Source organism: Phoenix dactylifera, unplaced genomic scaffold (assembly GCF_009389715.1).
Source record: "Phoenix dactylifera cultivar Barhee BC4 unplaced genomic scaffold, palm_55x_up_171113_PBpolish2nd_filt_p 000285F, whole genome shotgun sequence".
NCBI classification, from domain to species: Eukaryota; Viridiplantae; Streptophyta; class Magnoliopsida; order Arecales; family Arecaceae; genus Phoenix; species Phoenix dactylifera.
Genome location: NW_024067769.1, coordinates 229,302 through 241,108, shown reverse-complemented (window position 1 = coordinate 241,108; position 11,807 = coordinate 229,302). Strand labels below are relative to the sequence as shown.

The window sequence follows — 11,807 nt, the reverse complement described above, 5'->3', positions numbered from 1 at the left end:
ACACAGCTTGCTTCGGCCTAGTCTTAGTTTGTCTCGATGTTATCATTGACTCCAAATAGAAAAGGGATAACAAAGTCCTTGCCCAGGTGCTTGTGATTGTTTCGGGGCGGTTCCCTGTTGGACCTCATTTTCACTTGGAAAAGGAGGAAGAGGTGTAGGGTGAAGCCCACAATGCCAGCATCTTTCTGCTAGCAGCTGTTGGCACTCATTTCTGCAGCAAAATATGATCCAGAAATCTTTCTTCCAGATGATTGTATTAGTTATTTGGTGATTGGCAAGAACAACAGAAAATTGTTTACCAAATGAAGCACAGAGTGAATATAATTACTAAAATCATTGATTGATTTGTCAAGACATAGCAGTACGACTACTGGTATAGGAGCAAGTCTCGACGCCCTTACGTGCCTTGCCTAAAAAAGCACTATTGCCACGATTAATCGAAAGCCTTGGCCAAATCTCCCCCGTCGCATCCATCGTTTTCAACATCACGGTCCCCTTGTTGTTGACCAACAGGTTTCCAACGCACAGACGAGAGACCTCGAACTCCTCGTTGGTCATGTCCGCAAACTGGTTGAGGCCGAGCTTCTACCTGCTATCGCCGGCTCTATTGACAGATTCGATGTACTCGTAGCTGTCCTGGAAGATTTGGAACCGTCGCTCCCTCTCTGCTGCGTCCTTGTGGACCCGCCCATGGACGCGTTCACCAATAGCACGAGCCGTGGCCCCAGATCCAAGCACGAGCCGTGGCCCATTGATTTGATCCAAAACAAGTTTCAAACTGACCTAACAATATTCAAAGTTATAATGAAGATATTTCCTAAAACATGATGTTATGCCATTTTTAAATTACTTTGCGGCACTCGGTTTCAGGAATCACTTTAGTCGACTTTATTCTGATGGGCATGTTGGTCAAGAAAGCTAACCAAGCATAGATAAGCGTATGAAATATAACCCCAAGGAACATGGACCAAGATACTTCATAGGTGATATAAAATTTATGCTAATAAAATTTAAGCTTAAAGAGAGTTGACGTGTCAATTGAAATTTATGACTGAGAATATTCCAAAAAATATGTTTTCCTCCTTTTCAAGTACATAATCCATGTAATATACAAGTTTGGATAAAGTTGAATTCAAACAACCAGGGCAGAACCACAAACAACCTTTTGGTAGGGCGAAAAAGCATAATGAAGATGCTGAGATCAATAAGTAAAAGTTGGAAGAATAAAGGCAAGAAAATGCCAAAGCAGGGTCAAGAAATACAGAAACAGGATAAAACTCAAAAACATGCACAGAAGTGGTAAACTGAGATTTGGATAATTATCTAAAATTTTCAAGATGATGTCTCGTGTCAAATTGGCCTACAGAACACTGTAAGATCGATTCATAAAAGCTTACAAATCGACTGAAATAATTTAAGTACAAAGCACTGTGAAAGGACACATAATAGTTCCTACAAATTGATACATGTCTGAACATTGTTCGGGCGTTTGAATAAATAACACACAACTATAAAAATTAGAAAAATACACTAAAATGGCAAACATGCACTAAAAGAATCTATGATGCACAAGCCAACAATAATGCATGATGGAGAATATAATTTATATGTAAAGATAAATCCATGATTAGTTATCAAATGGTTCCCTTCCAGTTCACAGCCACCGATCTCATTTTCTTCATAGCTTCGAAAATGGCTTCATAATCAGCATGATATGGCGTATATTTTCCTATCTACTGCATGCTGCATTGCAGTACATAAACATGTTTAATGGCATCATCTCGCACAGGTAAGCCCAAACCCTCTAGAAACAGAAATGATATACTTCAGTAATGAATAAGACAAGTTAATTGTTCCATTATTGATTCAGATGCAACATAATATGTTGTCCTATAAACAGTGCAAAATTATTTGTAATGGCTGGTAAAATATGAACATCCACAGGAACTTGAACATAAAATAAATCTATGGAGTATGACTCATAAGTAGCCAACAAGCTATCACCACCTACCCCACGGATTAACTTGAGATAGTCTCCCTCTCTCTCTCTCTCTCTCTCTCTCTCTCTCAAACACACACACACACACACACACACACACGCTCACTCACTCTCACTCTCTCACTCACTCTCTCACTCACTCTCTCACTCTCTGAATTTTGCAGTCAGTGGGCTTCGCAATGGGGCAGCCCTCTTCCAACTCCCCATCAACCCATAAAACCCTAGTGAAGGAAGGATTCCCAAGTCACTTGGTATAACAACCAAGGACCTGTCAGCTTGGAGAACTGGCACCTTCATTTCTTTGGCATCGAAGGTGCCAATGTTGCTCTTAAAAATAGTAACAAAAGAGGCACAAGCCATTCTGAACTCAGGGCTTTGGATCTTGTCAAATTAATAGAGGAACCAAGTCCTCATCTCTAATAGCCATTACTATAGGCAATAATTGCAATTAATTTATAGTTGTGCCATGCTAAAGAATCAACCACAATAACCCAGCCTGGCCTATTTAGGGGTTTTATTTTGGAAAAAGAATAATTTAAACCCATTTATATTGACCAAGAGAAGATGATGCTGAGTTTAGCCATTTGAAAACATAAGGCCAAAACAATCCAGCGATCCCACAAAAAGAAGAAAAGAGCATGTTGGATAGGCCGATGCAATAAAGCCAGTGAAAAGCGTGTCCTGGACTCATGCTTGGTGCAGATTTGACCATCCTAATGATGGGCCTCAAACAAACCTTAGTTCCTAGATGTGAGATATATACATGTTGGTAAAATAGATTTTAGCTGAATGATGTCTTCATGAATCTATGATATTCTTATAATCATTTTACATAACACATGTTGCACAAATGACAAATCTCATACAGCAATAACTTCCTCAGCCCCAGGATGAGTAAATATATGAACAAACTGGCAAATACAGCGTGGGCAATCTGAAGATAAGAACTTACAGTTCCTTTAGACTATTAACAGGGTCCCCATAAGTTCGATTTAGAGCATCTGTTACTGCAGTTACAAAGCCAGAAGAAGATAAAGCAGTAGTTTCTCTATAACATCAACCATTTAAGAGAAGTACCTATATACAGCAGAAGTAACATAAAACCTAGAGTGTATATTGTAAGAGATGATAAATCGGTCAATCTTGTTCACCACTATTCAATAAATAAAAAGCAAAGCAACGTAATCTAACATGGAAGAAAATTAAATGTGCTACTTAAACCTTTACTCAAAGTACTATTTATTGAGAAGGATAAGATGACAAAGTGCAAATGTTGTAATTCCTGTGGGGGAAGTTATTATGCAAGTCCAGGTGTGTCCATATTAAATATCACACTGACTCTATACTGTTCTGATTGGCTCCATGAAACCATAAGCATGGGAAACAAAATAACCTTTCACATGTGACAATTCTTGCCAAGCAATGCATGCCTGTGCTATATGAATAACATAGTTTATTTCAAGTGAATGCAGAAAAGAAAAAAATAATGCCTAATCAACATAACAATACAACACATGCATAAGGGGTCAATAATTATATACAACTGTCCAGTTTTCTCTGTGTCATGACAACTGGTAAGATTTCTCCAGGATACAACAATCAGTAATAACATTGAAATATTTTGAATGATAGGTAGTTAAGCTGTTGGCCTTTTAATTGAATTCACCATCAAGATAGATGAATCCCAACCCAATGAAAGTAACTAGAATCCAACTTTGATAATTTTCAAAAAAAAATCAGATAGATGATAAAGTGGTCCGCACATACAATTTGGTCTCTATATTGGTCTTGAGAGTTCATCTGTTCAAACTTCAAAAAGTTTGTGCTGATGGTTTTTGCATTGCACATTACACATATAATTGCTTTCTTTTAACTTTTTATCAGTATAAAGATGCTAGAGAATTTATGGAGGGGACCTAAGCCAAGATACTTTTTATTATCAAGCACTAAAAAAATCCGCTCCTACCTCCAGTGATATCTTTCAGAGAGAAACTTCTTCACAAGTAGAACTGAAGTCATGACATGTCCAATGATGAAACGCCCATAAGTCATTAAGCAATTCATGGCATTTCCAAGTCAAAACTATGTATTGAACACTCAAATCCCGCTTCCCCTCTTCCCTACTTGTAAGTTATTAGAACGTTCATCATAACCAGATAGTCTAGGGAATCCCAAACAACATGGTCATTTGCTTCTTCATGCAAGATTTCTAAAACATTTCAGGGCGGTCTTATGTCAACAGCCAATACCTTGATGAGGTACCATTTTAATTGGGATTCAATAATATTCCACTACAAGCAGCTCATAATTATATGGCATAGCTTTGGCAATAGCCCTGTAAAATGCTAAGATTTCTGCTAAGTTTCAATAGGTCACACATAGAAAGTTTATCAGCTCAAGTCTTTTACATCCTTAATACATCCTTTTATGGAGATAATAGTGAAAGAGGCATTGGGAAACATCTGTGGTACCAAAAACTTTCAATTGAAATGCAAGCAAGTGATGATATGATTTTTGGGAAAAAATATCCTAACATCTGAAAATTAAGAGCTCGTTATACGCAAATATTCAGCAACTTGGGTATAAATCTCAAAGCAATAGACTCACCAATGCCTGGCAATACCTGGGAGCATCTTAAATATTAGGAAAAGAGAGAACTTTCTCTAAATAAAAGCATCTTATGGAAGACAAGAACTTAACAGAACAATACAAGCAATATCTAGAAGAATATATGATAATGCAAAGAAACAGATAGTGCTGGAAAACGCCTATTCTATCAGAGCTGATGCTGAAATACATTAATTACACTTTCATGATTATAAGTACAGAATACCACTTGAGCACCAGTCTTAGGAAAGGACGGGCATGATTTTCATGATGATAAACAAATAAAATAGATGATAAGAAATAAGTTGAATGCATGGATAAAAAAAATAACTGTTAAATAAAAAAAACAAAGAAATAGCATTAATAGTTATTTTTGCAAAGTTTGAATATCAAATCAAACTGCCACAAATGAGGTAGCATAAACTGATCCAGAGTTAAAATCTCAGACTTCGAGTTTGATGTGGTTGAGTTAATGAAACCAACAACAAATTGCAGGCTTTAGAATCCTAAAAGGTTAGTTAAAGACTTTCTTTGTGATTTTACATTGGTCAAATAATGTGAAAATAGTGTTCTTTAAACCTTCTGCAAAAGCAATGCACACTTAGAAATGTAAAAAACCCACCCCTCTCGGTATTTGCCCCACATTTTGAAATAAGGTTTGCAGAGTCAGCTTGGGTTTCAGCCGAGCCCATAAAGTTTTGTTTTTGGCAGTTCCAATCCAGGCCCCAGATTATTGGACAAGAAAAACGATAGACACAGGAAAAGCAGGGGAGGAAAGAAAGAAAATATAAAAAAAAAATCCAAAAAATCATATAGCACATAATTTTAGATTATTTTGTAACATTTGAAATTTCTGGAAGTACGGGTCCCAATATTTTCAGAACAAACTATCAAGAATTGCAAAAAGGGAAAGAAATCTCATTATAAACCAAAGAAAATGTTAAGCATCATGTTATGCACCAACTTAGAGTATAACATGTTCCATTGTTTAATAAAAATCTGACTGCCTAATATGTTACACCATAGATCTTAGACAGAAACATTCATACATAAAGTTAAATATTAATATAAATTTGATATGTTGGTTAGCATTATATTAAGTACCAAATACCAAATTATAAATTATAAGCTACAGCATTTGTTAATAAAATTGTAAATAGTTGCGTAATGTTTCAGATTATATTTGCTAATCAAGCTCCGGGGTGTTGAGGTGGGATGGGCATCAGGTGGCAGCAGGGTGTGCATCCTGTATTTCTGGAATAGAACTCTTCCAGTAACTTAAGATATTACAGCAAAGTGAGCAAACTCAAGATATTGCAACAAAGTGAGCAAACTTAAGATATTGCAGCAAAGTGAGCAAACGTACATTCGATCCTAAGAAAATTCTCCTTTGGATAGATTTAACACCTAGAATTTAGTGCTCAAAACAGGCACTGTTATTCATGGTTAGTTTTCACTTGAAACTAGTCTAAAACTGGTCAGTTTTGGCATTAAATCAATACAAAAGAGTTTCAGAGGTCAGATCAGTTTCAAATGTTTTTTGAAGTATAGTTTGATAAACCTGATAACTAATATGGGTCTCTTCCAAAACATCCATCACCTGGTTATTTAACTTGATACCTCGATACACTAAAGTAATCCAAAATTCATGTAAGAACACCAGGTAGTTAGCCTATTCGATAGACTCAATGGCTGACCTAGCTGATACAATCAGAACCCTTTGTTCTAGGATTATGAACATACACGTACAAAACAATGTCGATACAATTTTTGACCTGTTGTTTACTATCATTCTAGAAGATCTGATTCCCATGACACAGATACCAAGAAAGATGAGTCAAATGGAAGTGATATTGAACAAAAAAATATGATGCAGGGTGGTAGATGGACTTGCATGTTGTAGAGAAACCTAAAGAAATGTGCAGTACAGCAATGTCGGTCATCGAAATTGAAAAGCTGACACAAAATACATTTCATAATTAAAACCAACATTGGATCATCCAAATATGTTTGTAACAGATCAGATCACTGCAAGCTCATAAATGGACATGATCTAGCATAACATAGACACCAATTCTAGTACAGCATAAAAACCATCCAGAATTCCTCATAATGTACAGCGCATGACATTATTGAAAGATGGCATATTAAGAAGATCCACTAACGCTGAAAACAGGATAAATTATGAACCATGGCATTACCAATGACAGACAGATGGAAGTGAAAAGAGAGCCCATAGCATAGACAATGCAATCTACCATACTCAACTGCTCCCAAACTGTAGGGTTAGCATCAGGGAAGACCTACATCTAAGCCAGATGAATTCGGAAGATGTCCGTTTACTGTGCAAGTTGCAGTCGCCTGGCCACCTTCCTTAAGGTCTAACTTCCTATGCGTAGGCCAGCTACTAAATAGGTGACTACTAGGGAACCCTGAAGGGTAGAGTTTGGACTACATTAGGAGATAGCTTGGGCATTACATGGCAGAACAGGATAGTAGGCATATCAGGGGAAGAAATGAATACTGAGTGTCTAGTGCCCATCTGCTTATAAGCTAATCTATACAGAATGCAAACTTTAAAAAAAAAAAAAGTTAAAAACATCATGGAAGTGTCACAAGCATATGAACATAACGACAAATCATCAAAAGAATAAACAAATTATCAACATATATGCATAAATTCCTTGAGACTTTTGGGTAGGCGTACAATCTATTTTGCTTACTATGGAAGCAAAGCTTCTTGATCGAACACAGGTAAGCACATAGGGTTCACGGCAGTGTCTATCTGTTAAAAGAATTCATCCTCCGGGAACCTGTCATAAAACAGCTTCCTTCTTCCCTTATTCTAGCAGCCCTTCGCACCTACTACATCTTGACCATGAAAAACTCATAGTGGTTTTCTGGGAGTTAATGATTGGTTAATCTTGTTTTCCCTCCAAATTAGCAGGTAAGGCCTTAATCTGTCCACAATTTCGTGGCCTCCATTCATCTCTTCATTTCCCTACTGATGACAGAATCAATCATTCTTTCAACAACATCTGATTAAATGCCACATAATAAAAGATTGAGCTGTCAATTTGTACCTAAGCTGTACATGAGGACTCCTTTATGAACAGCTGCTGCTCTTGGTGGAACTCCTTCTAACATTCGTGAAATTTCTTTTTTCGTTTTTTTAGACAAGAATGCTATTGGCAATCAAGAAAGCATTGCGAGAGCCGAAACTATCTCTTTTTATGGAGTCTCCTTGAAACCTTCGGGTACTTTTTCTGTGTTCGTGGACGATATGCCTATTAGCGATCAAGATCTCTCTGTTTAGATCCTTCTTGCAATTTACCTTTTCCTTTTGGAAAGAGTGACGTTAACAATCAAGAAAGCATCGACGTTGTCATTCTATCTACCTTCACGGATATCCTTAACACCTTCTTGTACTTTACCTTTTTCTTTCTAAAATCAAAAAAACCACCGCAAGACTCGCTCTTTTGGATTTCTATGTTGGAAGCTATCCAAGAATTAAAACAAAAACATGATTGGACCAAGAACACATCTAACTATAAAAAACAGGTGGTATCAAGAAGGCTGTAAACGATCATGAAATCATCGGAAGACATATTCTTTGGAATTGCTGTGTTGGATCTTGATGCAGGAATTGAAGAGATCAGGGTTAGGGCTCGGAGAGAAAGAAGAGACCACACGTGGAGAGGAAGCACCGTTACAATGCCCCGCCGCCCTGGGGAGGATAGAGACAGAGGAGGAGGTGACGAAGGGAAAGGGATTGGGGGCGACAAGAAGCGGAGGAGAGGGCTTCGCACCGCCACGGGACCCAAACAGCCATCGGCCATTACTTTGCGCTTCAGCTCTATCTCCTCGTCTCGCAGCTCCGCTCAATCGCAGTCTCCGTTGCCTCTCCTAGCGGGAATAGGAGTATAGGACGCCCTCCCCGTGGGTCTTAAATATGTGAGCGAGGCTTGGACGGGAGCGTTGTTAATGGGCTCACTTCCAAGCCCTGAGTGGCAGCCCATCATAAGCTTCAATACATGGCTTGGCCCATAAGAAAATTAGTTTTGTACACTACTCTTAGAACCAGGGACAAGTCTAAGGCTCCATTTGATAGAATTATTAACATTAGAGCTTTCAGTAGTCGAGCTTTTTGAAGTAGAACTTTTATATTTATAGTATAATATAATAATAAAGATAAAAAATACTTTTTGAAGTAGAACTTTTATATTTATACTATAATATAATAATAAAGATAAAAAATATTATATTTTCTATAATTATAATATTTTATCATAGGTATTTTGGTCCAAAAGAAAAAAGTTATAAATCAAAACAACTTTCTGGCATATGCTAAAAGTGCTTTTCCGAAGAAGTTCCATTTTGAAGTTTTTTCCAAAAAGCTATTTTAGCTTTTTAGCAAAGCTAAAACAGCTTTCCGATTTTTTTATCAAACATCCTTACTCTATTAAAAAGTACCTTTAGAGGAATAGAAAGTGCTTTCTAGCCTACTAAAAGCTCTGCCAAATGGGCCTAAATTGCATGCACACCGATGCTCAATACCATGCCCGAACTCAATGGACCTGCAAAATGCGCTTGTGCCCCATGGTGTGGTGTATATGGAGGACAATCCCGAGATGAATCTAACCTATGAATTGAGATCGTAGAGAAATATGAAATCTCAAGTCATAACTGGGACCTAATCAATAGGTGGGGAAGAAATTAATAGCCAAAATTTAAACATAATTAAGCAATCCATATGGCCAAACTCACCATTTACAAATCCATAAAGCCAAAATTACCGCTTGCCATGTGCCATATGTTTTCCATAGAGTGGCATATTTCGTGGATCACAAAATGAATTGGGTGCTAATTCATAATGTCGTTTGATATTATAAGCCTTGTCTTGGTTTGTAAGGGAAATATATGCAACTCCACTTCAAAGTATCATAGATCCTGGATAAGGGTATCTTTTCTACCTTGCATAGGAAGTTTTGGATGAGCCTCTCATGAAGCTGTGTCATGTTCTGATGTAAAGCCTTTGGCTTTCATAAGAGAAACACTCGATGCTATTTTTTACTTTCGAGTCCCTTGACTCAGATTGGAGTGGTAAGGTTCTTAATTCTCAATTTTGAGTGAATGCTTCATTTAATCCAAAGTTTGGCAATCTAATTTAGTAACCTCGACAAATGTATAAATCAGTAGTTTGGCAATTCGGCTTAATTGAGTTTCCAAAATCGTCTTTGTAAAATATTTTATCTCAATATTATAATACCTAAAAATATTTAAAAATGTGAATATTATTTAAATTATATGTATACATTATGAATGAATCTATACTTATTTTGATATTACATTATTAAAATATTTTTAATATATTTTATTTATATTATTTGATTATTTTATGTTGACTTGCAAGTTAATTTGTTTGAGCCATGGAGGCATTTTAGATCATTAAAAATCCGAGAGAGCTTGATTTCTGTACTTCTAAACAATATTTTTTTCTTTTTTAGAAAGAGTAAGGAAGACCTAGTCCGCTTGTTTAAACATAGACTATGACCTAACCAATGTATTCACTTCTTTATCAATTTGAAAGCCATTGATATGTATAGAAATTTTTATATGACACTTCTTTTTCCAAATATCAAGATGCATTACAATCTTCACCACACGAAAGACTCTAACATTGGCTTATTGATCTTTATCAAACTAATAGTAATGGCAACGAATAGGGTATCCATGGAATTTACCCTTACGAGCTTGATTTAAGTATTTCTAAACACAAATTTTTTCTCTTTTAGAAAGAGGAAGGAAGACCTACTCCGCTTGTTTAAATAAAGATTATGACCTAACCAATGTATTCACTTCTTTGTCCATTTGAAAGCCAATAATATGTATAGAATTTTTTATATGATACTTCTTTTCCAAATATTAAGATGCATTACAATCTTCACCACATGAAAGACTCTAACATTGACTTATTAATTGTTATCAAACTAATGGTAATAACAATGGATAGGGCATCCACAAAAATTATCCTACCCATATCTGAATCCATTTAAAATCCTATTATCCAAACCTATCCTAAATCTGATTAACAACTTGTCCAAAAATTTCAAACACGTCTGATCAAAAAATAGTAAATCCATCGAGTACCCGGCCTTTCCAATTAATCTTTAGTCAGATTGGGCTATTCTGGTTGGATCGGGGACCCGACTTGAAATTACTAAAAAAAAAAAAAGAAAAAGAGAAAGATCTTTGCATAATGACCTGAATATGACTTTTATCAAGTAAAAATCAATAATACATCAAATGTGCTTTATAGCTTAGTGGGTATCTAAGGGTCAAATTCCAAATCATATAGAATTCTGCTAAATAGATCTTATTAGAATTCAGGAGGGATCAGATGTCCAAAAAATCCACTCAACTGTCATGCCTGCAAACTAACCTGCTCCACCGGTACATCCAAGGGCATGCTCTGTCAAAAAATTTAATAATAGAGAGCGAAGTTATTTAATCTAAGCAGGCATGGAAGTTTTTTAGTTTCAACAAAACAAGAATAGCTGAGGAGTAGGAAAAAGCTTTGGATATCCAGTATAAAGAGCAAGACCCTTGGACCTGCTAGCCACTAGCAGCAAAGGGGGAAAACTGGTTTCACGATTCATAATCATCAGAGAAGCACTACTTTAATTTTGGGATAGGTGCTGGCCTAATTGCTTTAAATGAATCAGTGGATGAGTCCACGGTCCTACTTCTTTTAATTTTTATAATAAAATATTGCATATTAACCTCATGATCAAGTTTGAAAGCTATTGATAACCGTGCTTATGAATTACTTTTTTCTTGGCCAACTATACCACCTCTTTGTTAAATTATTATTTATTTTCACATGTAGAGCCAGGTCAGCCTTTCCAGGGACCCAAGTCAAAATGGAAAATGAAAATTGGAGAGCCATCGCAAGAGACTCGGGGATCATTAACGGATTTCACCCGGCAAGAATAGCAAGTAATTTAACGGGGCTCATCCACATGGTCCTCTTTCTCCAGAAAGTCATACTGGGACGTGCAGCTCGAGGTCTCCCGTCTCCCCCTTAAAACCTCTTTACGTTCAATTTATCCCGTAGTCCTAACGATCTCGTTCCAATTTCACCATATTCGAAGGCCGTCACATGATCCACTTGTTTCCACGACTTTATTTTATTTCTCGT

At 36.6% G+C, this 11,807-nt stretch overlaps 1 long non-coding RNA gene across 1 annotated transcript; it reads right to left on the bottom strand.

Moving 5' to 3' along the window:
• Nucleotides 1–224: 224 nt before the first annotated feature.
• On the bottom strand, nucleotides 225–8,501 carry LOC113463705. Its single transcript, XR_005507844.1, has 2 exons — nucleotides 2,952–8,501; nucleotides 225–1,743 (listed from the first exon to the last, which is right to left on the bottom strand). It is a non-coding gene; the product is annotated as an uncharacterized LOC113463705 (long non-coding RNA).
• Between the last annotated feature and the right edge of the window lie 3,306 nt (nucleotides 8,502–11,807).